General features: G+C 38.2%; 1 pseudogene; it reads left to right on the forward strand.

The window, feature by feature from the left end:
- The first annotated feature begins 14663 nt into the window (after positions 1-14663).
- LOC149178965 (uncharacterized) lies at positions 14664-23584 on the forward strand (annotated as a pseudogene).
- The last annotated feature ends 337 nt before the right edge of the window (positions 23585-23921 follow it).

Consider the following 23921-nt stretch of genomic DNA (forward strand, 5'->3'; position numbering starts at 1 on the left):
TGTTCTGATGAGTCCACTACCTATATGGGCATTGTTTCATCTATCTGCACAAGTTACATCCCTTGTTGTACCTGTTCTTGTTGCTCTTTCCTCTCTTTTTTGCACAACTCCTATTCCTTCTCGAGTTTCTCCTTCATCTCATGAAATTCCTTTTATGTCTCCTCCATTATTTGTTTCTCTCTCTTCCTTTGTGTGATTCGCTTGTTGTGTTGTTGCCTCTTTTCCTCTATAATCATAGCTACTTTCTCCACAGGTGGATCTGCTCGGAAATTTCATCTTGTCAATTCCTCCATGCGATCGACAATCTTCCTCTTGGCCTTGGCACGCACTGGTATGCTCACCTCTACTATTGTTGCTACTTCTAGTGCTCTCTGGGATGTTGCTTCATGTTGCCTCAATAGCCATTCCATAGCAAAGCCAACGCGTTCATTGAATCCAAAGGAGTTGTAACAATATCTCCATGGGTCCCCCTCCACCCAATGACATGCCCCATGGATCTAGTTGAGCTGTAATCTCGCGTAGTGATATTTCACAAGACAATGCGGGTCATACAGATTGTAACTTCGAAGGTAAAATGGATACTTCTTCATCTTCTCTACTTCAACATCCACATGCTAGAAACTCTAGATCTTGTATAACCGAATGCACAGCAGAAGATCGGGCCAAGGTCTTTCTTCTTTTCGTGCAGCCTAACAGTCAATCCTACCGAGATGTGATATGCTACTTCTTTCATGAAGAGTATGTCAAAGGAAAACTTTGGTAGAACATGCGTAGGCTTCTATGCACTATACATCCATCTGAATGTGTCAAACGATGAGGCATAGCAATAAGAAATGTCTATCACTGCCTCAATTGTTGCCTTCAACATGCAGGTGGATCCTATTCAAATATTATCTTGTAAAATGGGGTGACAAAATGATCATATAGCTGCGCGATAACTCCTTTGAAGCTGCATTATGATAACATCTTATAATAAGTGTTCATAGCAGTCTCTGCAGGCGTCCATGCCCACTTCAAACTTTGGAACTCTTGTGGGGCACAAATTGCATCCAAGATGTATTCATACATGTAGATTTCTTCTTTCATACCTTTCGGTGGTTGTCGAGCCCTTGTTACCTGTTCCATCAGTTGATGAGCCAACATGCCCGACATGTTACATGCTTTGGTCTCTCTGGCCAATTGGTTCAGCTTGATTACCCAACTTCGTGGGAAGGTTTCCATGATTTCTTGGCCATACAGTAGACATAAAAAAATGACAAAGTATCGATATGCCTTTTGTAGTATTTTCATCTTGTGGACCTGGTTGGGTGTCATCTTGAATTTAGCTGGCTCCTTCACCCAGTTCTTTAGAATGTCTTTGGAGTTGGCATTGCTGTTGGGTAAGCTAAAGGGAATCTCCATGATCGTAACAGGCTCTGACATCTCATATGTCTCGTCATAATCCTATGCCTTGAATGTAGAAATCTTTGTCCCACTGAAACTTCTCAATGTCAGCATCTCGAGATTAGTATGTGAGATGATCCAATGCATCATGTCTGCACATAGCAGCATGGGACACTTGCATGCAATATTGTACAAGCTGAACTTATGGATATTCACATACACTTGCCATTCTTCGAGGTCTTCCCCAAATGTGCCTGCAAATTCATTATTTACCTCTTGTCCTTTCAGCTTAATGTCCTTATCTAGAATCATCTCGGTATCTTCATAGATCGGTAGACTTGTGGACACTTGCTCAACTACTTCTCCAGTTGCACTTCCATTAGTGTCCTTTGATCTTGCTCTCTTGGAGGCCATTGATCTTGAACTACAAAGTGTCAGACAAACACCTGCTAGATCTGGAGACAAGGTAACATGCATGGTAAGAAATTTGTCAGCAAAAGTGGATTCATAGGCAAGGATTATGCAATTTCTTCTGGGAGGCTAGCTGATTGGCTGCTAGAACTACACAAAAGGCAGTCCTGGCTGTCTGGGGAGGCTGGCTCATTGCTAGATTTGAGCAATGCACAATCCATGCTGGCCTGCTCACTTCTAGAATTGCGAAATCTAGGTTGGCATGTTGGCTGCTAGAATTACACAATGCACAATTTCAGCTAGCAATGGTTGCAGGCCTAGTGACTGCATTGCAGAATTTTCTGGGCCAGCAGTCACTATCCGTCAGAATTGCACAATGCAATCCTAGAGCACAGATCCTGGGAATCAATGCACATTTCTTGAGAGGAAGACAGACCCTTCCTTCTCATGATTGTGGAATTCTGTCTTGGTGAGGCAGAGTCTAGGCCAAGGCTATCTAGACTCGCCGATGGGCAACTAAAAGAAAATGTGATGGTGAATGCATGGTGATACTGAGTGTAAGGATAAGAAAATGATTGTGCATGTAAACAATGAATCAAATATTCATAAAATGAAACAACTTGCATGTGGATGAAGTGGGTTGTTGAATTGGCAACTGTTCGTGCAAAACAGTTTCATGCATGCGATAACAATGAGATGCTAGCAAAAACTGAAATGGTGCTAGTACAAGCTAGTACGAATGTACACAAGAACAAGCATTCAAATAAATCAAGCAAACAACATGCACATAAGGAAAAAAACAAAAAGCAATATAAATGTTGCAAAAGACAGGTTAAGACCACTTACCCATGAATAGATGATCTCAATGTGTCGAAGAGTCCTAGATGTGTTGTGGGATGCCAGAGCTCCAAGATCGATATGAAGAAATGAGCTCTGAAGCATCAAATAAATAAATTTGAAGCTCATGATGTGCATGCTACAAATCTAGGAAAAAGCGACACTTAGAGGAAATATTCTAGAACAATCTCTGCTTGTAACCTCCGACTGCTAAAAATAGCTCCCTAAAATCTTGGGATTGTTTTTTCATGTTGCTTTTGCAATTCTGAAAAAGGAAGCCCATGCATGGAAGAAAATTTTTCTTGGTCCTGGGTGGAATCAGTCAAGCCAACTGCACATGCAAGAGCCTGCGCAACTACTAGAGAAAAATGCACATTTTTGGGTTGCAGATGGGTTGGCTTCCTAGGAGATTCCCACAATTTCTGGGCAGAGCAACTGACTATTGCCCAGGATTGCACAATTCCTGGGATGAGCAGCCCTACTGGGAGGGATTGCGAAATTTTATGGGTGAAGATTGATTGGCATATTTGTGTAATTCTAGAGCCCAGCAGGCTGCGAGACATAATTGTGCAATTTTAGGAGCGAAGGCTGCCCTCTGGAATTATGCAATTTCTCGAGGGAACTCCTCAGCTTGCAGCTGGACCAAGTCCAGAGAAACAACTTGTGAGGTGAATGAAAAAATCTTTGATCTACAGGCTGTCTTCCTGCAAGAAAATCAGTAAAGCTTGTGTATTGGACGAAGCAAGACATGTTGTTGTGAAAGGTTGGTAGGGAGGCTCCAAAATGAAGCTAAGGAAAAATTTTGGAGGGTGGTTGTTGCCGCTACAACACTTGGTGACACACTGGTAGAACTCTAGCCCTTTGAATGGACCTTATTCTTGAAAAACAAGTCTAACACCTCTCGAAGTATTGTTATGTTCACAGTTCGTTTGGGTTTCACACTAGCCTGATTGTAAGAAGTAGCATCTTCTAGGATCTTGGTCGATTGACATACATTCCAAACCAAGGAATCACAAATGTTTTGATTGGGGTTGAGGGGTATATTGGTGCAAAAGTAGCATGGCCATCAGAGTCTTAGTTTCATCTCGGTATTGCTCCACTGCAGGCGGGCCTGGTCAGTATTATGACGAAGTTAGGTAGGATGACAAGCATCACTCTGCTTCCAACGAGCCTAATCAGTATCCTAACGGTTAACTGCATCACTTCTCTGCGTAGTCAGCCTTTCTCTTCTTTCACCTTATTCATTTTTCATTTTTTCATTTTCACTTTTCATTTTTTTTAATTTTCATAACTTTGCATAGAACTTTTTCATTTTAGAGGAGGAAGAGGGATCCTGACTTATTGAGAGCAGAAGAGGTTGTTGATTTAGAGAAGTAGTTTATTATATACCTTTGGTGTGCTTGTTAAGGTTTCCCCCCTCACCCTACTCTACCTGACTGAGATGACAAGGGTTAACGAAAAACAACTGACTAGAGTAGGTGACACTAATTAGCGCTCAAGCGTTGTGTTTCTAGTAAGGTTCACTTTGAACAGTATGTATTTTACATCGACATATTATAGACTAAAAGTAACAAGTTCTTCATACATAGATAAGATGACAGATAACCAAGTAATGATAACTGCACAAGGTCTCTTATATTTTACCTAGCTTGTTTCAAGAGTCAGACATAGTTTCATGTGAGACTAACCTACGAACAAAAAAAACAAATGGACAACAAAGAAAAGCATAAGAAAAATCAAATGCGAAAGAAAAGTAAGCAAGCAAGTAGGAAAACAAACAAGCAAATCAAGCAAGCATGCAAGAAAACAAAATGAAAGCAAACACTACTCCTACACCTAAGCTAAAAGTGCATGGGTCCGATCACATGAAGTGATATTTTCAATGCGGCCATCAGTGCATTAGTTGACCCATGTTGTTGAAGGCTTGGTCTGCGAACAAGCTAGTTGTACGAACTAGTAGACAAGAAAGATATAACAATAAAGACAAACACACTTCATGTTTCAAAGTGTCCACAGGAAATAAGTGAGTGCAAGTACATGACATGTGGTTTGTGGACTTTTCACGGTGTTGTGTGACAATGCGTGCAACTTTGAAGCATACACATACTCTTGACTGTGACATGTGAGAAAAAAAAAGAAACCAATACAACTTGTACCACACATGTGTGATTGCAATGTAAGATTCCTCCAATGCATGAGTGATGGGGTTGTGCAGTTCGAGTGGAGGAAGCATGATAGTTTGTGAGATTGATCTTCAATGCATACAGATGATTGATGAGGAGCCTCAGGTGATTAAACAATTTCCTGATTGGAAGTGAAACCAACATCAAGACAACAAGGGTCTGACATAACCATTAGCTCAGGCTGAAGTGCCTCGACTGTCTGGGGGGTTTTGACTTCATCATCAGCTAGATCATCATAAATCAATGGCTTTGAAAAATAAACTGCAATAAAATCATGATCATGATCGAATATGGGAGTAAATGGATCACGATAGCCACGATCAGAAAAATCAATGATTTCATCGGCATCCTCATGATCTAATGAACCAAATAGAGGGGTAGATGAGAAGTGAACAAATTCTTCCTATGTCTTTCTGTAAAAGACAGATGAAAGGTTCAAGTGGATTTTGAATGAATAAATTATCCTCTCCGTTGTGAGGTAATGGACTGACATCCATTGTGTCCTGCGAATGATCAACAATGGGTACATACTTGGATGAAGATACACATGTGAAATCATGGATGGAAAGTTCATCAACAATGTCAGGGAAGAACGAAGGAAGCTCAGATAGAAGGGAGTCATCCTTCACTGACTGTTGATGCTCAAGCTCCAAGTCATACTCTTCATGAATGACAATGCATGTTGGTTGTGCATCACCAACTTTTTCAGTGGCTTGATGCTCTTTCACAACAAGTGTAGAGTTCAGAATGGAAGAACATAAGATAGTATCCTCCGGAGGAACAACCAAATATGAAGATGGAGTTTGTGGTACAAAATCAATATGACAACTTGATGGACTCACAGCGAAATTTGCATGAAAATTAAGCAAAGTAATGTTGGGAGAATGTAACAACTAAACATATGTGTGAACATGATATCCAATATCACTCTGTAGTGGTGGAGCTTTTTGATGAGGGGAGAGCGGACAATCACTTGTGACAGTGACCGTATCCATATATGATTACATAGCTCCATCACTAAATAATGTTGAGTGAGGATTGAGTTCAAAATTCTTCTTGGGACAATAATATTTCTTAAGACACTACTTGAATTGGTAGCAAAGGTAGAAAAATTTCATCTGGCTCTTCGAAGCTTGAAACTAAAAATCACGGAAGCACTGCCAAAAATCCATACGTGACATGAAGAGCCTTCCATTGTTGTAACAATTTTTGTTCAGCATGTTCTAGATCAAAATTATATAAAGTTTCTTCAATGAGATCACATAAGTTCTCAAGTGAGTGCATGCTGTCAGCCAATAGGCTGCACAACCATACATGTGGAGATTCGCAAAGTGTGTATGCAAGTAGTAGACTATCCTGTTCGTCTGAGCATCCATCTTCCTCATGAATCATTGAAATAAATTCATGTAAGAACTAAGTCTAGGGCACGTCGCTTTCACCATCATACTTGTATGTGGAGAAGAGATCGAAAAACTCACTCGTGACGGTAACATATTTGGCATGCAAAAAACATCACAGAGGGAGAAGAGTGAAATACTCCATGATAGATATGCAAAGATTTAAAATACGATTAGAGGACACATATTTTCATGTGGACCTCCTTCTAATGCCATAAATGTTGACAGTGCTGGACCCACCAACATGTCGGGGGATCTCCCTAGTAAGATGTCCGAATTTGACCTCAGACCATTTGGTGTAGGAGTCCCAACAGTGGGTCGTACGGTAATTCCCTGACTATGGTTTCACATAGAGGAAAGCAAGATGTCCCTATTGGTAGCAAGGGTGTGACAACTGCAATGAGTCAAGGAAGTTACGTGACATGTTCTAAAACATGGGGAGTAAGGTGAGTGCGTCCCTTAGAAACTTGTAATAGTACTCGACTTGGAAGGGAACGCACGAGAACAAATGCATCACGGGCTGGAAAGAAAGATAACGAGCAATCCAAAGTGATTTTTAAACCAAAAACACATCTACAACAAGATTCATACAATTTCATTCAAAATAGTTCATACACAAATGCTTAAGTTAAATAACATACATTGTAACAACAACTAGAATAGCCCAACTACAATAATAACATATGCATGAAAACGTGTTGCTTGTCTTATATTAAGAAGTGTAAGTTCCATTCATACAATACATCCATGTCCAATCACTAGTCCCAATAGTGGAATGTTACAGCCACAACTGCTTGCTCCTCCAAAGAGATATACTAGCTCTACATAGTGGAGAAGCTAAGGCATGTTACAATACCATCCAAGCTTTCTCTAAGAAAGTCCTATCGAAGCTTGGCTAACCAAAATCATTTACAATGAGTTATGAGAGACTATTTATAGGAAAGGGAGGGGTGACCCTCAACATTACCCTTTGCGACAGTTCATCTACCCTCATGACTCCACATCTACTCTATGATTGTTACATTCAACTATCGACACTTGAACTTACACATCACAAGACATTGCATTACAATGCACGTGTACCCATGTGAGACAAAATGGCTTGAGCAAGCCATGCAAGGCATCGCTATGACTCAGACAACTATGGGAAGTCCAAGTCTTCAAAATCCTTGTGATGATCGACAATAGCGAATTGATGCCAAGATCAGTAGTCTGTGATGGTATCCGTGTACTCCAAGTTGACATCTTTCTGGAACTTGACTCTTGCCTCCACAGCATCCAAGTACACAGCTCGGGCTCCTCTGTCCAACTCATCTAAAACCATGCACATCATTGTCTTTAGTGCGACCGAAACAACAACATACTTGTGCATGATGTCCACACTCATTGGCAAGTCTAGGTTCATGGCTATGCACATAAACTCATCAAAGTACAAGTCAAGCTCTATTAGGAGCTATGCCTTTGTCTTTGCTTAAGTGAGAGTCCGAATAGATGGGATTGCATGTGTGTGCACCACAAAATCCATACTCTTTAATACACATGCAAGGGAAGCCTGTAGACTAGTGATGAGTCGCAAGAGCTCTTCATAGTTCTGGATCTAACTCTGGATGTGTTCCTCCAGTACAACTGCTCTGGGCTTCATCATCTTAGGCAAGTGAAGCATGGCTCCCTTGAATCTCATCATCCATTTTTTCATGTAATGAACAACATCATGCACATTTGACAAGATACGTGCTCTTTTAGCACATCGCTGTTATCATCTGTTGAGATGGACGACTGCCTTATGCACGGTAAAAAACTTGGAATACAACGCCCACATGAATGTGTCAAGGGATAACACTTCATCTATTATTTCCTTCCTAAATTATTCTTGGGCGGATGATGTAACCAATTCTCCTCCCTACTTGGCTGTTTGTAGCTCCTTCGCCATTCACTTGTTCTTATCTATTAGAAATCAAACACTTGAGCTAGTGGCTTCGACGTAAGCTCTGGTAGCATTAGCCAATGTTGTTGGATGTTTGAGCAAATCAAACATGATCACTCATTCATCATACTATGCAGAAGATGTATGATATTATGGAGTCGACAATTTGTGAGATTGCAAAACTCTATGCTGAGACTCGTCGAATGAGATGTTGTGCATCTCTCCTTCTGGCTGATCTCCAAGGATCTCAATGTCTCCTTGGTCGCTTAGGACTTTCTCTAATTCTTGTCGCTCCATATCCATATCCATTTGTTCAAGTGCTCACTCTATCTCATGAGCGATGTCCTACTCCTCTGATGGCTCCCACTATTTGCCTGATGCTAGCTATTCTGATCAGTCCACTACTAGTATGGGCACTGTTTCATCCGTCTGCACAAGTTGTGCTCCTTGCTATACCTGTTCTTGCTACTCTTTCCTCTCTTGTTTGTGCATCTCCTATTCCTTCCATAGTTTCTCCTTCAACTCATGCAGCTACTTCTCCATATCCTCGATTCTCTATTTCTCTCTCTTCCTTTGCGCATTTTTCTTTTCACGCTATTGCCTCTTTGTCTCTATAGCCATAGCTTCTTTCTCCATAAGTGGATCTACTCGGAACTTGTAGCTTTTCTCTTCCTCCATGCGATCGAAAATCATCCTCTTTCCCTTCTTGCACACTCGTATGTTCACCTATGTTGCTATTGTTGCTTCTGGTTCTGTCCAGGATGTTGATTCATGTTTCTTCGCTAACCATTACACAGCGAAGCTAACAGGCTCATTGATTCTAGAGGAGTTGTAACAATATCTCCATGGGTGCTCTTCCACCCAATGACATGCCCTGTGGATCTAGTTGAAATATGCTCTCACGGAGTGATCTTTCATAAGACAATCTGAGTCATATGGATTGTCACTTCAGAGGTCGAATAAATAATTCATCTTCTTTTCTTTGACATCCACATGATTGAAACTCTGGATCTCATATAACCAAATGTGTATCAGAAGAGTGGGCTAAGGTGCCTTCTTCATCCGGTGCAACCTAGCTTTCAAGCCTGTTGAGATGTGATATGCTAATTCCTGCATGACGATTATGTCCAAGGAAAACTTTGGCAGAACATGTGGAGGATTCTCTATGCTATACATTTGTATGAAGGTGTTGGATGGTCAGGCATACCAATCAACAATGTCTATCAGTGCCTCCATTACTGCCTTTGACATGCAGAGTGGATCCTGTTCAAATATCATATTGTAAACCGAGGTGACAAAATGATCGAATAGCCATGTGATAACTCCTTTGAAGCTACATTCAGATAACATCTTACAATAAGTGTTCACGGTAGTCTCTATCAGTGTCCGTGCCCACTTCAAACCCAAGAACTCCTATCAAGCACAGATTCCATCCAAGATGTAGGCAGACATGTAGATTTCTACTTACATACCTTTTGGTGGCTTTCAAGACCTTGATACCTACTCCTTTAGCTGATGATCCAACATGCCGGACCCATTACATGCTTTGCCCTCTCCAGCCAGTTGGTCTAGCGCGACCACCCAACACTGTGGGAAGGCTTTCATGCTTTCTTGGCCATACAATGAACATGAAAAAATTACCAAGTATTGATATGCATTCCAAGTATATTTATCTTGTAGACCTGGTTGGGTGTCATCCTAAATTTAGCTGGCTCCTTGACCTAGTTATTAAAAATGTCTTTGGATTTGGAATTGATGCTAGGTATGCTAAACAGAGTCTCCATGATGGTCACGAGCTCCCACATCTGATACATCTCATCACAATCCTGTGCCCTAAAGGTAGCAACCTTCATCCCGCTGACACTCCTCAGTTTCATCATCTCAGGATCAGTGTGTGAGACGATCCAATGCATCATGTCTGGTGAATGGGAACACGGGATACCTGCATGCAATCCAGTACAATCCAAAGTTGTGGACATTCACATACACCTGATGGTCTTCGAGGCCTTCCCCAAAATGTGACTGCAAATGCATCATGGACCTCTTGCCATATCATCTTGATGTTCTTGTCTAGAATCAGCTTCATATCTTCATAGATTAGTAGACTTGTGGACACTTGCTCAATTGCTTCTCCAGTTGCACTTCCGTCAGTGTCTTTTGATCCTTCTCTCTTGGAGGCCATTGATCCTAAAGTACAAAGTGGCGGACAAACACATACTAGATCTAGAGACAAAGCGACATGCTGGCAAGAAATCTGTCAGTAGAAACCAAAGCAAACTTGAGGAAAGACATGTAACATACCTGGATATTGATAGGAAAGGATTGCACAATTTCTTCTAGGAGGTTGGCTAACTAGCTGCAGGAATTGCACGAAAGGAAGTCTAGGATATCTGGGGAGGCTGGATGGTTGTTGGATTTGCACAATGTGTAATTGAGGCTAGCCTACTGGCTGGTAGAATTGCACAATGTGAAATTACAAATGGCAGTGGTTGCATGCTCAGTGACTACATTGCGCAATTTTATGGGGCAGTAGTCATTGTCCCTCATAGTTCTACAATGAAAGCCTACAGGATATTTCCTAGGAAGAAATGTGCATTTTCGAAGAGGAAGATAAGGCCTTCCTTCTCAAGATTGCACAATGTTGTCTTGGTGAGGCAAATTCCGGGCTAAGGCTTCCCAAACCTGCTAACAAGCAACTGAAATCAAATGTGATGGTGAATGTATGGCGATAATGAGTTTAAGAAGAAGCAAATGATCATGCATGCAAACAGTGAATGAAAGATTTAGAAAATGAAACGACATGTATGTGGGTGAATTGGGTCGCTGAATCGACGACCGTTCGTGCAAAACAATTTCATGCATGCGACATCAATGAGATGCTAACAAAAACTAAAACGATACTAGTACAAGCTAGTATGCATGTAAATAATAGTAAGCATTCAAATAAATCAAGAAAACAACGCTCACACAAGTGAAAACACCAAAAGAAACAGAAATGTTGTAAAAGACAAGTTAAGACCACTTACTCGTGAATAGCTGACTTGGATGTGGTTAAGAGTGCTAAATGTGTTGTGGGATGTCAAAGCTACAAGATCAAATGTGAAGAAATAATTTCTAAATCATCGAATAAATAAGTTTGAAGCTCATGCCATGGATGCCACAAATCTAGGAAAAATCGACAAGTCTTAGAGGAAATATTCTAGAACAATCTTTTCATGCAACCTCTAGCTCCTAAGAATAGCTCCCTAAAATCTAGGGATGCCTTTTTCATGTTGCTTTTTCTATTATGGGAAAAAGCACACCATGGATGTAAGTCAAGTTTTCTTGGTCCCAAGTGGAATCATTCAAGCCAACTGCACATGCAAGATCTTGCTCAACAGTTGGGAAAAAATGTGGATTTCTGGGAGGGGACTGGGTTAGCTGCCCAGGGGATTTGCACAATTTTTGGGTAGAGCAGTTGACTATTGCCTAAGATTGCACAAATTCTGTACTGAGTAGCCCTGCTGGGAGGAATTGCGTAATTTTTTGGGTGAAGCTTGATTCACAGATTTGCTCATTTCTGAGCCCAACAGGCCGCGAGAGAAAATTTTGCAATTTCTAGAGGGAAGACATGTTTCCAGCCAGAATTGCGTAATTTCCTGAGTGAGTTGCTGGGCCTGGAACTTGACCAAGTCCAGAGAAATAACTTATGAGGGGAATCCAATAATATTTGATGGATAGGTTGTCTTTCTACAAGAAAAACACTGAAGCTTGTGTACTGGACAAAGCAAAGACATCCTTCTATGAAAAGTTGGTAGGGAGGCTCCAAAACGAAGCTAAGGAAAAATATTGGAGGGTGGTTGTAGCCGCTACAACATCATCATATCTACATCTAAAAGGGATGCAAGCCTTTGAGCCATCCTCAGAGAAGGATGAACACAACTCTTAAGTACATTATGAAAGAGGAATTACAAATGCTATTGGATGCAAGGTTCATATACCCCATCTCAAATAGTTAGTGGGTGTGCCCACTCATTTTAGTACCCAAGAAAAATGGGAAGTGGATAATTTGTGTTGCCTACTAAGAGCTTAACAAGGCTACAAAGATGGACCATTTCACTTTTCCCTTCATTGACCATGTCCTAGATGGCCTTGCAGGGAAGAAATGATTATCCTTCCTAGATGGATTTACTAGGTACAACCAAATACAGATCAACCCTCATGACCAAGATAAGACCACATTCACATGTGCTTGGGGTTCCTTTACCTATAGGGTCCTTCCATTTGGTTTGTGAAATGCCCCTGCTACCTTCTGGAGGGTAATTCTAAGTATTTTTGCTGAACTTCTTCATGACACTATTGAGATATACATGGATTAGTTCACTCATTATGGATGTGACTTCTAGGAAGCTCTTTCTAATCTTTGCAAAGTCTTAAAGAAATGCAATGAAGTGAATCTTTCATTGAGTCCTGAGAAATGCAATTTTTTTATGAATGCTGGGGCTATCCTTAGCCATTCCATATCCAAGGACAGGACATAGGTTGACCAAAATAAAATTTCCATTATTAAAAGGGTCTCTATCCCTAAAAAGCAAGTAGATGTCTCAAGCTTCCTTGGATTAGTTGGGTATTATAGAAGTTTTATTAAAGAATTTACTAAAATGGCTTCACCTTTGTTTGGACTACTAGCTAAAGATTAAAACTTTTGTTGGACAAACAACTTTCAAGAGGCCTTCAAAGTGCTAAAAGGAAATTTGACTACTGCAACCATCCGTAGAGGCCCCAACTAGGTTTTACCTTTCTATATACACACAAATGCATCAGATAAAGTTGTGGGGGTTTACCTAGGACAAGTGGAAGACAGGTTGCATTATGCTATCTATTTCATCAGTAAGAAACTTTCTAAAGTTTAGTTAAATTATACAATCATTGAAAAGGAACTATTGCTTGTGGTACATTCTTTGAACACATTTAGGAATTACATCACTAGTTATCAAAATTTTGTTAAGTCTAACATTTCCTGCAAAAATGGAAGATATGGTAGATGATCAACCCCCATATGAACACCTCTTTTCCATCTCAGTGCTCTCCCCTTAGTTGGCTGATATAGCCAACTACTTAGTTGCTGGGAGGTTCCCTCCTAATCTATCTTGCAAGGAGAAAAGCAATATTGTTAGGAAAAGTGCCCCATTCACTTGGACTGGGGGAAATCTTTTCAAGTTGGGGCTAGAATAGATCTTGAGGAGATATCTTAAGGAAGAGGAGGTCTTTGGAATCTTCATAGCATGTCACGATGGACCATTGTCAAGGCCATTTTTCTACTAAGAGAAAAATTGTTGTACTGTTTTCTTCTCAAAGGTGTACGAAAAGAGAACACTTAATATTGTGTATGACAAGCAATCTCAATAATATAAATGGCTGCTAAACATGCTAGATCTGCAGCAACTAATAGAAACAAAACCTACCAACATCCTGATCTATGCCACAATCATCATTAAACAACAATGAAATAGAAATAATAACTCCAATAATCCAATGGAAACCAGATATACAAAGAATAGATTTTATTATAGCACCTATGAAGGGAACAAATAAATGTTACTAGCCCCCCTCTATGGGATGGGTTCTTGGCTATCCTCAAACATCTTCAGCTTGTGTAGAGTCGCTCTCCTCTATAATGTGTAAACCGAGCGAATAAAATGTTTGAGATCAATTGGAACACAAATGGAAAGAAAAATGGTGTACGACAATGATAATATTCAGAGTTACAGTAATGAGTGCAACAATGAAAGTAATAAAAAGGGTAATAATTAATGGAAAGCCCTTCTATTTATAACAAAATATTGAGTTATCCTAGAATAATGAGAAATAATAAAATATTATTAACCCCATTCTTGGAATAAACACTTAGAATATCTTGTTATATTTTGTTAGGAGGGAAAAAGTATTTGAACTTTTATTTAGAAATAATAAATAAATAAATAAATGATTTATTTATCATCTCAAGAAATTGGTTAAGGAATAATAAACAAATAATGACTTATTTAATTATTCCTAAGGCATCTAGTCGAATTTGACGAGGAATAATAAATAATTAGTGATTAGTTAATTATTCCTAGAGAAAAATAAGATAATTAATAATTTATCTCTTGATTTTTCATAATTGGGTCAAATATGACAAGGAATAATAGTTGAATAATAGTTTAATGAATTATTCCTAGAACAAAAATAAATAAATAGTGATTTATTGAATTATTCTTCATGAGTTTAATTATAAATTACTTAACAAAGGTGGTTTATTACGCCGTAAGGGGTTTCCCTCTGAGATCCATCCCCCATTTTTCCTACGTGTCCTCCTCTGACGCCGTACGATGAGATGTTAGACGATTACAAACACCAGAACCGTCGATCAAAAATGTCACTGAGGCGGTGCAGTCCGGGTAATGAAGAGCGCGGAGTGCCAATCGCCATTCCACATACCGATATTTCTTCCTCTGTTACTCCGGTTTACTGTGTAAATAATATATTCTTCCACATTCTGCGCTGAAAATGGTGTCAAACGACAAGGCCTCCGTCACGAAGGAGCTCAACGATAAGCACAGAAAGGTAAAGCTTCAAGGTCTCATGTTTTTTCTTTGAATAGTTCCGAAAATGTAGTGTGGATTTTGATTTATCTGTAAATGGGCCGAAAGCCCTGGAATTTGCCATCTTATGAAGGATTAATCGGCTGGGTTTCTTAGAAATCAAGTATTTTATTGTCGCCGACCGTAATTTTGAACGGTCTTTGTCGAATTTCGATAATTTAGGCCATAGATCTTCTCTTAGATTCCCGGTCTCGACGATCCTGGGCTCGAATTCTTCTTTTTTGGGAGGATTTCTGTTATCTAGGGCCTGAAATTGTGTTGTTAGGGTTTCTTCTCATTTAGGTTTGTTTCTGTCGATACGCACACTTCCACGGAGATTGCTTTTGTGCCAAAGTAATCCCAATAATATTTCATTGGAATATTAGGTGGTCGTCGTCATCTTTTTAATTGTTGGTTTTGGGGTATGCATTTCCGCCATGAGTTGTCCCTTTGATCACCCGCGTGATCCGTCTCTCTTATGACTTTCTTCTTGGTTAGTTGGACGAGGATCAATTTAAGTCATAAACTTAATTGCAAGTGCAAGCGTGGTTGGGAAATTGGCAACTTTTGACTGGAAAATTTGTTGGTCAAAATGTTGAGTTTATCGGAACGATTTCATGGAAAAAAATGTCGCTGGAGAGCGGGTTAAGTATACATCTCAGAAGCTGTGCCCTGACAGGATTTTTACACATTTTGGAATCTGATTCCTTTGGACAAAGCATGAAGAATTGTAAAGTTCCATTTTAAAGAAACGCTTCAGGTCATTCCTTTTTCTTTCAATGGAATCAATCAATTTTTATTTGCTAAGCGAAACAATTTTGTTCTGTTTTCATACGATTTTAAGGCAATTTCAATTCTTGTTCTTGGCAACTGTTTTAAGGCAATTTCAATTCTTGTTCTTGGCTCTTGACAAATACTTATACCTCTGGATTTTGAGTAGACCATACTCTTCAGATCATAAAAAAAATACTTTTAACAAATACTTATGCTTCTGGATCTGGAGTGACTTACGTATTTAGAAAAATAAACTCTTAACTCATATTAACCAATCATAAGCAAAATCAAAACCTATTCTGGGCGTACTCGAGTTTAGGGAATTCGTGGAATAACATTTATATGTGTTTATTTTTGAAATTTTAGAAACACATACTTCAGCCATTTCTGGCTTGTGGCATGCCATACAACATCCATTTTTCTTTACAGTATGCAGGTCATTTCAAAAGCGTCTATTGCAGGAGTTGCTATTAAATCTATTGTGTTTCCTTGCAGATTTTATTTGATGACAGTCACTGGAATATAGCCACAGGAAAGCGTGTAGGCCTGCAAACTGTATTGGTAAGACTATAACTTTCTAAATGGGATATGAGGCTTTTGTAAGATCGTTTAATTGGTCCAATCTTCTCCAAATTCAATATTGGTGTTCACTGTCATCATCAGGTGTGAACTTCAGTCCGAACAAAGGAATCATGTTTTCCCCTTGAAAGTATTCACAACAACATTAGAGAAGCTCTGCCTGAGATATGGGAAGAAAAAGATGTAGAGAGCACCAAAAATGTTGTGCGTTCAAGACTAGCAAGTGCAACTATTGAAACTGTTGTCACTGCATAATCCATACCCTCATTGAATAAGGGAATGGTGGACTCGACTAATCCCTTTGGAGCGTTTGTCTCTGGTTAGAGGAAACTCCAATTATCGGTAGTCTTTAAGTTTAAGATTTAAGTTTAAGCTAAACAATTTTTGATAAAAGAAAAATTACAATAAATTCCATTGATTTGACTTGCATTGTTTACATTGTTTGGAATACCATATATTGCTTTTGGTAAAAAACAGTGTCTTTCTTCACCCACTGGAATCAAATATTTCTTATACAATTTTTTTCATGGAGGATTTCGATATGAGAATCTTAAACCAGACCCTGTGCTGAAGAACTTGTTATTAAGCATGCCTGAGAAGAAAATTGTAAGATCATATGGATCCCTTCAAATTCTTTATATGATGATAGCACATGATGAAGTCCTAGGTTTTATTTGGAAATATATAAACATACTTCTCAACCTTTTGTAACTTTGTTGTGTAAAACAGATATTTACAAACAATGAAAAAGTTTATGTTAAAGGTCCTTAACAAGCTAGGGTTGGATGATTACTTTGAAGGCATAATATGCTTTGAGACACTTAACCCTCTTTCAGAAATTACTGAAAGCAATAATGACTTGGATATGCCCACTGATAACTCTACAACCCTGAAGGCACCCATAATTTTTAAGCCCTCAAAAGAGGCCATGAAGCAGGCTCTTCACCTTGCAAATGTTGATCCACAAAGAACGGTATGGGACTAAATATTTTGATGGCCACTTTCTTTCAGCTATCCTTTTTTTCATGAAAATGAATTATATAATCCATTAGCAATCAATATAGGTCTACATTAAGATTGACTCATCTAGGTAAAATAGAAATTTTATACCAAATCTCCCTTGGTTCACAAATAAGGATAGCTAGCATCTGTGCTTTGGCCCAGTGTGAGGGCCTAGGGGTGTCTATACGTTTTCTAAAAATGGCCATCTTGGCTAAGATCTGCTTTCAACAATACCCACAGAGAGTGGATACACCATCGCTTATGCTAAAGACAAATGGATTGAAATGAAATACAAAACAAGGAAGCTTGATCGCCCTTCTCATAGCATAAACATCCATACATCATACTTCAGAAATCAGAAAGATTTATTTTTTGGAAATATGAATAATATTAGTTATCACTTGTGTTATTTGGGAATGTAGGTGAAATTATCACTATATACCAAGAAAACCATACCATTTTGAATTATCTGCTGTGATAAATGGTTGATAATGGTGTGTAAGAAGCTGAGTTTTAACTCTGCTGATGATTTACAGTAAGGAGTTAGGCTTTAACTCTTGACAAATACTTATACCTCTGGATGTTGAGTAGACCATACTCTTCAGATCATAAAAAAAAATACTTTTAACAAATACTTATGCTTCTGGATCTGGAGTGACTTACGTATTTAGAAAAATAAACTCTTAACTCATATTAACCAATCAGAAGCAAAATCAAAACCTATTCTGGGCGTACTCGAGTTTAGGGAATTCGTGGAATAACATTTATATGTGTTTATTTTTGAAATTTTAGAAACACATACTTCAGCCATTTCTGGCTTGTGGCATACCATACAACATCCATTTTTCTTTACAGTATGCAGGTCATTTCAAAAGTGTCTATTGCAGGAGTTGCTATTAAATCTATTTTGTTTCCTTGCAGATTTTATTCGATGACAATCACTGGAATATAGCCACAGGAAAGCGTGTAGGCCTGCAAACTGTATTGGTAAGACTATATCTTTCTAAATGGGATATGAGGCTTTTGTAAGATCGTTTAATTGGTCCAATCTTCTCCAAATTCAATATTGGTGTTCACTGTCATCATCAGGTGTGAACTTCAGTCCGAACAAAGGAATCATGTTTTTCCCTTGAAAGTATTCACAACAACATTAGAGAAGCCCTGCCTGAGATATGGGAAGAAAAAGATGTAGAGAGCACCAAAAATGTTGTGCGTTCAAGACTAGCAAGTGCAACTATTGAAACTGTTGTCACTGCATAATCCATACCCTCATTGAATAAGGGAATGGTGGACTCGACTAATCCCTTTGGAGCGTTTGTCTCTGGTTAGAGGAAACTCCAATTATCGGTAGTCTTTAAGTTTAAGATTTAAGTTTAAGCTAAACAGTTTTTGATAAAAGAAAAATTACAATAAATTCCATTGATTTGACTTGCATTGTTTACGTTGTTTGGAATACCATATATTGCTTTTGGTAAAAAACAGTGTCTTTCTTCACCCACTGGAATCAAATATTTCTTATACAACTTTTTTCATGGAGGATTTCCATATGAGAATCTTAAACCAGACCCTGTGCTGAAGAACTTGTTATTAAGCATGCCTGAGAGGAAAATTGTAAGATCATATGGATCCCTTCAAATTCTTTATATGATGATAACACATGATGAAGTCGTAGTTTTATTTGGAAATATATAAACATACTTCTCAACCTTTTGTAACTTTGTTGTGTAAAACAGATATTTACAAACAATGAAAAAGTTCATGTTAAAGGTCCTTAACAAGCTAGGGTTGGATGATTACTTTGAAGGCATAATATGCTTTGAGACACTTAACCCTCCTTCAGAAATTACTGAAAGCAATAACGACTTGGATATGCCCACTCATAACTCTACAACCCGGAAGGCACCCATAATTTGTAAGCCCTCAAAAGAGGCCATGAAGCAGGCTCTTCACCTTGCAAATGTTGATCCACAAAGAACGGTATGGGACTAAATATTTTGATGGCCATTTTCTTTCAGCTATCCCTCTTTTCATGAAAATGAATTATATAATCCATTAGCAATCAATATAGGTCTAAATTAAGATTGACTCATCTAGGTAAAATAGAAATTTTATACCAAATCTCCCTTGGTACACAAATAAGGATAGCTAGCATCTGTGCTTTGGCCCAGTGTGAGGGCCCAGGGGTATCTATACGTTTTTTAAAATGGCCATCTTGGCTAAGATCTGCTTTCAACAATTACCACAGAGAGTGGATACACCATCGCTTATGTTAAAGACAAATGGATTGAAATGAAATACAAAACAAGGAAGCTTGATTGCCCTTCTCATAACTTAAACATCCATACATCATACTTCAGAAATCAGAAAGATTTATTTTTTGGAAATATGAATAATATTAGTTATCACTTGTGTTATTTGGGAATGTAGGTGAAATTATCACTATATACCAAGAAAACCATACCATTTTGAATTATCTGCTGTGATAAATGGTTGATAATGGTGTGTAAGAAGCTGAGTTTTAACTCTGCTGATGATTTACAGTAAGGAGTTAGGCTTTAACTCTTGACAAATACTTATACCTCTAGATTTTGAGTAGACCATACTCTTCAGATCATAAAAAAAATACTTTTAACAAATACTTATGCTTCTGGATCTGGAGTGACTTACGTATTTAGAAAAATAAACTCTTAACTCATATTAACCAATCAGAAGCAAAATCAAAACCTATTCTGGGCGTACTCGAGTTTAGGGAATTCATGGAATAACATTTATATGTGTTTATTTTTGAAATTTTAGAAACACATACTTCAGCCATTTCTGGCTTGTGGCATACCATACAGCATCCATTTTTCTTTACAGTATGCAGGTCATTTCAAAAGCGTCTATTGCAGGAGTTGCTATTAAATCTATTGTGTTTCCTTGCAGATTTTATTTGATGACAGTCACTGGAATATAGCCACAGGAAAGCGTGTAGGCCTGCAAACTGTATTGGTAAGACTATATCTTTCTAAATGGGATATGAGGCTTTTGTAAGATCGTTTAATTGGTCCAATCTTCTCCAAATTCAATATTGGTGTTCACTATCATCATCAGGTGTGAACTTCAGTCCGAACAAAGGAATCATGTTTTCCTCTTGAAAGTATTCACAACAACATTAGAGAAGCCCTGCCTGAGATATGCGAAGAAAAAGATGTAGAGAGCACCAAAAATGTTGTGTGTTCAAGACTGGCAAGTGCAACTATTGAAACTGTTGTCACTGCATAATACATACCCTCATTGAATAAGGGAATGGTGGACTCGACTAATCCCTTTGGAGCGTTTGTCTCTGGTTAGAGGAAACTCCAATTATCGGTAGTCTTTAAGTTTAAGATTTAAGTTTAAGCTAAACAGTTTTTGATAAAAGAAAAATTACAATAAATTCCATTGATTTGACTTGCATTGTTTACGTTGTTTGGAATACCATATATTGCTTTTGGTAAAAAACACTATCTTTCTTCACTCGCTGGAATCAAATATTTCTTATACAATTTTTTTCATGGAGGATTTCCATATGAGAATCTTAAACCAGACCCTGTGCTGAAGAACTTGTTATTAAGCATGCCTGAGAGGAAAATTGTAAGATCATATGGATCCCTTCAAATTCTTTATATGATCATAACACATGATGAAGTCGTAGTTTTATTTGGAAATATATAAACATACTTCTCAACCTTTTGTAACTTTGTTGTGTAAAACAGATATTTACAAACAATGAAAAAGTTCATGTTGCAAAGGTCCTTAACAAGCTAGGGTTGGATGATTACTTTGAAGGCTTAATATGATTTGAGACACTTAACCCTCCTTCAGAAATTACTGAAAGCAATAATGACTTGGATATACCCACTGATAACTCTACAACCCGGAAGGCACCCATAATTTGTAAGCCCTCAAAAGAGGCCATGGAGCGGGCTCTTCACCCTTTTTCATGAAAATGAATTACATAATCCATTAGCAATCAATATACGTCTACATTAAGATTGACTCATCTAGGTAAAATAGAAATTTTATACCTAATCTCCCTTGGTACACACTAGCATCTGTGCTTTGGCCCAATGTCAGGGCCTAGGGGTATCTATACATTTTCTAAAAATGGCCATCTTGGCTAAAATCTGGAGAGTTAATTCTCATTTTAATGTAAAAACTTTCCCCAGGGTGAATGCCTTATTGTCTTTTGAAAAGTTGTGCTACAGTGGTATTTTGACAAGAAAGAGATGCATGTTACTCTGATCATGTCACATATACTTCGCAATTACCCACCTTTCTCTGTACACAATCCTTCAACAAAGAGGATCTAGAAAGAGAATATTGTGTTCAGCAATAATTTCGTCCCAAAACATAAAGCTTAAGGTGTGTGCCAGATATGTTTAAACAAGGCATGCTTGTTAGTTTGATCACATCCCACATAATGCTCAATTATAGTTCTATTCCCAAATTATAGCCCCATTTCAGTAGAGACGAGCTACAAAGGGACTGTTGTACTGAATCATAATCTAGCCTTAAAACAATCTGGCAACCTGCAATTAGACATCACATACTTCAGCCATTTCTGGCTTGTGGCATACCATACAACATCCATTTTTCTTTACCGTATGCAAGTCATTTCAAAAGCGTTTATTGCAGGAGTTGCTATTAAATCTATTGTGTTTCCCTGCAGATTTTATTTGATGTCAGTCACCGGAATATAGCCACAGAAAAGCGTGTAGGCCTGCAAATTGTAGTGGTAAGACTATATCTTTCTAAATGGGATATGAGGCTTTTGTAAGCTCGTTTAATTGGTCCAATCTTTTCTTAATTTAATATTGGTGTTCACTGTCATCATCAGGTGTGAACTTCAGTCCGAACAAAGGAATCGTATTTTTCCCTTGAAAGTATTCACAACATTAGAGAAGCCCTGCCTGAGATATGGGAAGAAAAAGATGTAGAGAGCACCAAAAATGTTGTGCGTTCAAGACTAGCAAGTGCAACTATTGAAACTGTTGTCACTGCATAATCCATACCCTCATTGAATAAGGGAATGGTGGGCTCGACTAATCCCTTTGGAGCATTTGTCTCTGGTTAGAGGAAAATCCAATTATCTGTAATCTTTAAGTTTAAGATTTAAGTTTTAGCTAAACAGTTTTTGATAAAACCAAAATTACAATAAATTCCTTTGATTTGACTTGCATTGTTTACGTTGTTTGGAATATACCATATATTGCTTTTGGTAAAAAATAGTGTCTTTCTTCACTCACTGGAATCAAATATTTCTTATACAATTTTTTTCATGGAGGATTTCCATATGAGAATCTTAAACCAGACCCTGTGCTGAAGAACTTGTTATTAGGCATGCCTGAGAGGAAAATTGTAAGATCATATGGATCCCTTCAAATTCTTTATATGATGATAGCACATGATGAAGTCCTAGGTTTTTTTGGAAATATATAAACATACTTCTAAACCTTTTGTAACTTTGTTGTGTAAAACAGATATTTACAAACAATGAAAAAGTTCATGTTGCAAAGGTCCTTAACAAGCTAGGGTTGGACGATTACGGCCGAGGGGTATCTATACGTTTTGTAAAAATGGCCATCTTGGCTAAAATCTGGAGAGTTAATTCTCATTTTAATGTAAAAACTTGCCCCACGGTGAATGCCTTATTGTCTTTAGAAAAGTTGTGCTACAGTGGTATTTTGACAAGAAAGAGATGCATGTTACTCTGATCATGTCACATATACTTCGCAATTACCCACTTCTCTCTGTACACAATCCTTCAACAAAGAGGATCTAGAAAGAGAATATTGTGTTCAACAATAATTTCGTCCCAGAACATAAAGCTTAAGGTGTGTGCCAGATATGTTTAAACAAGGCATGCTTGTTAGTTTGATCACATCCCACATAATGCTCAATTATAGTTCTGTTCCCAAATTATAGCCCCTTTTCAGTAGAGAGGAGCCACAAAGGGACTGTTTGTACTGAATCATAATCTAGCCTCAAAACAGTCTGGCAACCTGCAATTAGACATCACATACTTTATTCATTTCTGGCTTGTGGCATACCATACAACATCCATTTTTCTTTACCGTACCCAGGTCATTTCTAAAGCGTCTATTGCAGGAGTTGCTATTAAATCTATTGTTTTTCTCTGCAGATTTTATTTGATGACAGTCACCGGAATATAGCCACAGGAAAGCGTGTAGGCCTGCAAACTGTATTGGTAAGACTATATCTTTCTAAATGGGATATGAGGCTTTTGTAAACTCATTTAATTGGTCCAATCTTTTCTTAATTTAATATTGTCATCATCAGGTGTGAACTTCAGTCCGAACAAAGGAATCATATTTTTCCGTTGAAAGTATTCACAACATTAGAGAAGCCCTACCTGAGATGTGGGAAGAAAAAGATGTAGAGAGCACCAAAAAAGTTGTGTGTTCAAGACTAGCAAGAGCAACTATTGAAACTGTTGTCACTGCATAATCCATACCCTCATTGAATAAGGGAATGGTGGACTCGACTAATCCCTTTGGAGCGTTTATCTCTGGTTAGAGGAAACTCCAATTATCTGTAATCTTTAAGTTTAAGAGTTAAGTTTTAATTAAACAGTTTTTGATTTGACTTGCATTGTTTACGTTGTTTGGAATACCATATATTGCTTTTGGTAAAAAACAATGTCTTTCTTCACTCACTGGAATCAAATATTTCTTATACAAATCTAACAATGGACATAGAGCATGTATATTTATACCTGTGTGTTGGAAATACTATTTTATACTTTAATGTTTATTATTTTTGTTTTATTATTATTACTTGAATT

The sequence above is a fragment of the Pinus tabuliformis genome, chromosome 4_1 (genome assembly GCF_031772625.1).
Source record: "Pinus tabuliformis cultivar Carrire ecotype Pingquan chromosome 4_1, CPIR1, whole genome shotgun sequence".
Classification (NCBI taxonomy): Eukaryota; Viridiplantae; Streptophyta; class Pinopsida; order Pinales; family Pinaceae; genus Pinus; species Pinus tabuliformis.